This window comes from Hyaena hyaena, unplaced genomic scaffold, assembly GCF_003009895.1.
Source record: "Hyaena hyaena isolate Hyena2069 unplaced genomic scaffold, ASM300989v1 scaffold_134, whole genome shotgun sequence".
Taxonomy (NCBI): Eukaryota; Metazoa; Chordata; class Mammalia; order Carnivora; family Hyaenidae; genus Hyaena; species Hyaena hyaena.
This window is the reverse complement of record NW_024080766.1, coordinates 1,149,855-1,156,536: the sequence shown is the minus strand read 5'-3', so window position 1 is coordinate 1,156,536 and position 6,682 is coordinate 1,149,855.

Genomic DNA, 6,682 nt, shown 5'->3' with positions numbered 1-6,682 from the left:
CCCGACGCGCAGCTGGTGCAACGGTTTCTCAGGAAGAGCGGCTCAGGGGGCCAGAGAGCGCCTCCCTGTGATGCAGACGGTGCGCAGTGGTGCCCGGAGGGCTGGAGGCGCCACCCGTTGTCCTTGAGACGCGACAGATCACCCAGAACTTAGTCAGCACGAGGCGCCTAACTTCCTCACATTGCTTCTGCAGGTCCGGACGTGGGGACGGCTGGGCTGACAGGCTCTGTCTCGGGCCCCCGTGAGGTGCAGACGAGATGCAGGGGCTGCGTCCTTCCAAGTTTTGATGGGGCTGGAGGACCCACGTGCAAGGGCGTGCACTCACATGCCCGGGAAGCTGATGCCGATGTGGGCTGGAGGCCTCAGGCTGCTTGCACGCCCTCATGAGCTGCCGCCGGCAGGGAGGCCCCCCGGGTTCCAGGAGAAGGGGCAGAAATCTCAAGGGCCTCCTTCTGGAAGTCTCTCATGATCAGAGGCCACAGGCCCCAGGGCCAGGCCAGCTGGGTGCACCAGTCACAACTAGAACTCCAACCCACACCCACACCAGGAGCCCCCCTGAGCCCCAAAGAACTGCCCCCCGAGTCCAGACCAACGTGGCACCCAGGGAATTGTGAGTGAAGAATGGACATGGTTTTGCAGCTTCACCGGGGTGTGACTGACAAATACGCATTGAACACACTTCATGTGTAATGTGATGATTCAGCCTACATACATACGGTGACGTGACTACCATGACACAGTCAATTAACACACCCACCACCTCGCCCAGTCACCATCACGCGTGTGTGGTGGGAACATCTACTTCTTAACAACTTCCCAGAACACAACACTGTATTATCGACTGTAATCGCCATGCTGAACATTAGGCCCTCAGAACTTACTCCTCTTACAGCCGGAAGCTTGCATCTTTTGGTCCACATGTCCACACAGCCCCACCCACGAAGAAAGCACCATCCCACTCTGGGTCTATGAGATCGACTTCTGTAGAATCCACGTGTAGGTGAGATCATGCAGTATTTGTCATTCTGGGTCTGGCTTATTTCACTTCACATCATAATAGCTTCCAGGTTCTTCTATGTTTCTATATATAAACCATACAGATATAAAAACACCACATTTTCATTATCCATCGAGTGGACACTCACGTAGTTTCCATATCTTGACTATTGTGAATGATGCTACAGTGGATATCAGGGTGCAGATATTTCTTCAAGATCCTATTTTTATTTCCTTTGCATGTCTACCCAGAAGCGGGACGGCTGGATTTTATAGTCCTATTTTAATTTTTCGAGGAATCTCCATCCTGATTTCCAGCATGGCTGCACAAATCTATATTCCCACAAACAGTGCACGAGAGTTCCCTTTTCTCCACACCCTCGCCAACACTTTCTGCTTTTATTATTTTTTTTTGTAACAGCCCATCCCAACAGGTGCAAGATGATTCTTTATTGTGGCTTTGAAGTGCATTTCCCTCATGATTCGTGATGTTGAGCACCTGTCCACGTATCTCATGGCCTTTGGTAACATCTTCTTTGGAGAAATGTCTATTCACAGCCTTTACCGAATCAGGTCATTTGCTCTGCTATCAAGTTGTATGAGTTCCTTATATATTTTGCATATTAACCCCTTATCAGATACATGATTTATAAATTTTTCTCTCATTCTGTCGGCTGCCTTTTCTTTTTGTTGATCATTTCCTTCCCTGTGCAGAAGCTTTTTAGTTAGACGGAGTCCCACTTGTTTATCTTCACTTCTGTTGCCTGGGCTTTTATAGTCAGACCCAAAACAATACTGCTAAGACCAAGGTCAAGACGTTTTTCCCCTAAGTATTCTTTTAGGTTTCAGTCTTAAATTTCCATCTTTAATCCATTTTGAATTAATTTTGTGAGTGGGATGAGGACACAGTTCCGTTCTTTTGCAGCATCACTTACTGGAAAGACTGTCCTTCTTCCATGGAGAGCTCCTGGGTCTCTCGTCAAAGATGAGTTGCCTGTGGGGGGGGGAGGTTATTTCTGAGCTCTCTCCTCCGTTCTGTTGGTCGAAGTATTTGTATCTATGCCAGCATCACACTGTTTTGATTACTATAGATTTGAAATATGGTTTGAAATCAAGGGCTGTGGCGCCCCCAGCTCTGTTCTGTCTCAGTATGCTTTTGGCAACGTGGGTTCCTTTGAGGTTACCTACAAATTTTAGGATTTTTTTTCTATTCCTATGAAAAGATTGCCTTGAGTAGGATGGACAGTCTAACGATATTAATTCTTCCGATCCATGAGCTTAGGATATCCCTCTGTTCATTCATTCTTCCATCCATGTCTTAGTTTTCAGTGTTCGGATCTTTTACCTCCTTGGCTAAATGTTTTCCGAAGTATTTTTGTTCATTTTGATGCTATTGTAAATGGGGTCATTTTCTTAATTTCTTTTTCATATGGTTTTTTCTTAGTGTATAGAAACACAACTGATTTTGTATGTTCATTTTGTGTCCTGCAACTTTATATGATTGGTTTATTAGAGGATTTTTTATACGTAAGACTATGTCATCTACAAATAGTGACATTTTTCCTTTATTCCTTTCTAATTTTTTTTCTTTTTCTTGCCTAATTGCTGTGGCTAGGACTTCCTGTACTGTGTTGAATGAAAGGGGTGAGAGCGGGCATCCTTGCCTTGCCTTGTTGGTGATGCTAGAGCAAAAGCTTCCAACGTGTCATCACTGAGGATGATGCAAGTTGTGGGCTGTCATCTGAGGTGTTTATTATATTGAGGTACATTCTTTCTATACCTAATTTGTGGAGTTTTTACATGAAAGGATGTTTAATTTTATCAAGTGCTTTTTATAAACATTTCATTCTGCCAATGTCGTGGCTTGCATTGACTGATTTCTGCATGTTGAACCCATCTTCGCATCCCAGGGACGAATCCCACTCGATTATGGTGTATGATCCCTTGCATGTCCTATTAGACTTGATTTGTGAGTATTCACTTGAGGATTTTTGCATCTATTACAGAGATATTGCCCTATAATTCTCTTTTCTTGTAGTATCCTTGTCAGGCTAGGAGTGACCATAATGCCGGTCTCATAAAGTAAGTTTGGAAGTGTTCTCTCCTCTTCAATTATTTGGAAGAGCTTGAAAATGATTGGTATTAATTCTTTAAATGTTTGGTGGAATTCACCCATGAAGCCATCCAGCCCTGGGTTTTCCCGGCTGAAAGGTGTTTGGTTATTGTTCCAATCTCCTTGCCTTCTAATTGTTCAGATTTTCTAGTCCCTTCTGACCCAGTCTTGGTAGGTTGTGTGTTTCTAGGAATTTATACATTTCTTTTAGGTTGTTTGATTTTTTGGCATATAATTGCTCATAGTTGTCTCTTATGACCCTTTGTATTTCTTTGCTTTCTGTTGTCATAATTCCTCTTCCGTGTTTGTCACCAGAGATTGGGAGGGAAGGGGTCCTGTCCGGTCCCAGAGTGAACAGAACTGCCTGCAGGCTCGTGGTCAGCAGGGCCGTTGCTGGGACACGTGTCCACTTCAACCTCAAGTTTGGTCCACCACCAACAGGCCTGTTGCCATGCTTACGGGTGAAGTGGCCCCTACCCGGTCCCCGGAAGGGCTCCTGTCACGTCCCTGGGCAGGTCTGAGGATTGCCCTTATTCATGACTGAGAAGGGGCCACTTCAGAACCGGCAGCTGAGCTGCCTCCAGGGCCGTGGATGGGAGCCCTTCCCAGCAGGCCCCTGGAGGAGAGGACTTCTCCTGGGCTGTCACTACGAGGAGCAGGCGCCAGGCTCAGGACTCAGGGCGGGTACAGCTGCCCCCAGCGGTGGTGTCAGGGCCACGGTCAAATGCAGCTGATCTCCAGAGGAGGTGGGGCTGCTCCCAGGTTAGCAGTTCGGACTTATGTCCAAGGGTAGACACTGCTTCTCAAAGCAGCTTTCCTCGGTCTGGGGTCTCAGGCTCGACCCTGACCCTGAAGTGTCTTCAAAGGCACATGTGGCCACAGCTGGCTGCCAAAGCACTGCTGGGGGGATGTGAGAGTGGGGACCCCTATCTGCCACCCGCTGACATCCAGATCTTTGTTTGGGACCACTGGGCTCCGTGGTCTGTTCAGGGCCATGGCCATCAGGCACCCTGCCCTGTTGTGCGTTGTCCTTCCCCTGAGCAGGGGCGCCCTGCTCTGCTCCCCTCCGAGCACCCCTGCCTGGGATCTCATCTGACACACAGCAGGTGGCCCACATCGGCCCGCCCGGCCATCTCCTGGCACCTCCTCCCCCGAACAGCCCCGGGCGTGTGTGTGAGTGGTGTGCGTGCTTGCACACACAGGCCACGTGTCGGCACGAGCGCAGAGACTCCAGGAGGCTGAGCTGTCATTCTCGCCACACACAGAACAAGACTCTCGGGCTTGAGGAGCCGACCACAAAGACCTCACATAGTCAGTTGGAGGGGCATCCTCTCATCTCTACATGCCCTGTGCGCTTTCCGGTAGCGGTCCCTTGGCCACCTGTGTGTGGCATGTGACACTTCCACTGTCCACCAGACCAGCCACTCCCGAGGCTGGCACAGGATGCTAATACCCCGCTGGGGTCTAGACGGCTGGAGGACTCCGGCCTGCACCTTGTTCCGGCACCCACGGCCAATGTCACAGTAACGAGCCTTCCTGGGCTCCAGATCTCAGCCTCTCCCTCTCCTGGGTTTCACCCACTCTCTTCCCCAGCCTGGCTATGGGCACCCGCCGCCTTTCTCCCGATGCCCAGCCAGCATGGTCCCCCCCAGCAACACCAGGCGTGGCCGCACAGCCTTCGTGACCCGGGCTATCACTGCAGAGAACGTTGACATCCGGGCCCGGCCGCTTCCCCAGGTCCCACCAGAACCCTCAGGCCCCACGCCCACTCTCCGGCTCCTGGTTTACAGACTGGGGGTTTCCACTGTGGACTATGGTCCTTCACGTGAGGAGCTGGAGGGCCTTCTGCAGGCAAGCTCGGCTCCCCCAGGACTTGGGGTTCCGCCATCTGCCGACTCCAGAGGCTCGTGCCCCCACCCCCACCCCCACCAGTGGATTCGATCTAAGCCTGCAGCAGCACGAGGGGACCTATCAGCCTTCCACCCAGCCAACCCCCGTCCCAGGGTCCCCCGCCCCAGGGTCCCTGCCCCAGGGCCCCCACCCCAGGCTCCCGCCCCTCATCTCTAGCACCAGGGCCCCAGATGGTGGTGGGGCCTCTAAGCTCAAACTGGAAACATGATGGACCATGAGGTTCAGGGAGGCTCACTCCGTGTGGCAGGGACTTCACCCGGGTCAGGAAACGCAAAGCCGGCCAAGGCATCCCCCACCTGTGCCCTCTCCACCGCCGCCCTGTGTAGGGGACCCCCAGGCTCCGGGGAACCCCCGTGAGGGCACATCTGTGGGATCCCCCATGCAGGTCTGGGGGAGCAGGCGCAGGGCTGTGGTGTGGAAGGGCCCTGGAGATAACCCAGGCCGGCTTGAACGGCGGGGGCAAATTCCGCCCGTGGCCGTGCAGTAAGGCGGGCCCAGGAGAAGGCGTTCATTCCCAGCGTGTGCAGCTCGCGTGCTAGCTCTGGGAACCCCGCGGCAGGGGGCTCCTGCTCGCCCCTGGGGTGTAGACATGAGCAAAGAAGTCATGAGACTTGGGAAGGAAATGGTGGGGGGCGGTGAGGGTGCTCTGGCCTCCACACAGAGTCGGGGAGACCGAGCGGGAGGAAGGCGGGATGCACTGGTCTGAGCAAGTGAGCACACCAGGCAATGGCCAAGCAAAGGCCCCGGGGCTGCCCAGAGGGCCACGGACAAAGCAGGGAGAGGTGGGGAAGGGGGTGGCAGGGACTGAGGGTCAGCGGGGCCTGGGAGACCCCTTGGGCCAGGACGAGGAGCATGGATTTGGTTTTAGGTGCTGTGAGGGCCCCGCAGAGCTCAGCTCTGGGGGGGACTGGCCAGCATCCCTCCCGCTGCTGTGGGACCTGCAGGAGGCTCCCAGGCAAGAGCAGAGGCCGAGGCCAGTGGGCAGGGGACTCTGCCCGGAGGGCAGGACACAGAGGGGACCCTCCATCGGTGGGGCGGGGTCTGGGCGGGAACGAGCGAGTCGGTGGTGCCGCGCCCGGAGGGAAGGGCGACCAGCAGCGATGCTGAGCAGAGGCCCCGGGAAGCCAGCACCGTCACCCCATGAGCTGGCAGCCCAGGCTGGGGCACAGGGCAGGGGACCTCAGGCCGGACGTGACCAGGTCAGCTCACGGGGGAGCCTCCATCTGGCTGGGGCCACGGGGGCAGAGTCCAGACGGTTCCGGGGGGTGCTGATGGCCCCCTCTTCCCTTCCAGCCTCCCCTCCTCCCCTCCCCCTCCCGTTTGCCTCCCCCTCCTCCCAAGCCTTCCCCCTCCTCCCCCTCCCCCCCTCCTCTGCCCTCCCTGGCCTCAGGCACCTCCCTTCTCTCGGGGTGTCTTCCAACATGCCTTTTACATCTGTTGCTTTTACAGCTGGCATGTTCACTGGAAGCAGATATTATCAACCCCATTTTCCATCCGAGAAAATGGGAAATCAGAGAAATTAACTGACTTGCTCAGGGCCATGACCAGATGAAGATACGACTAGGCCTCTACAGGTTCAGGTGCTGGGGTGGGTGACGGGCTCAGGGCTTCCCGGGGTCCCCCCGCGCCCCCAGCCCCCGGCCGGCAGCCTGCAGACTCCGA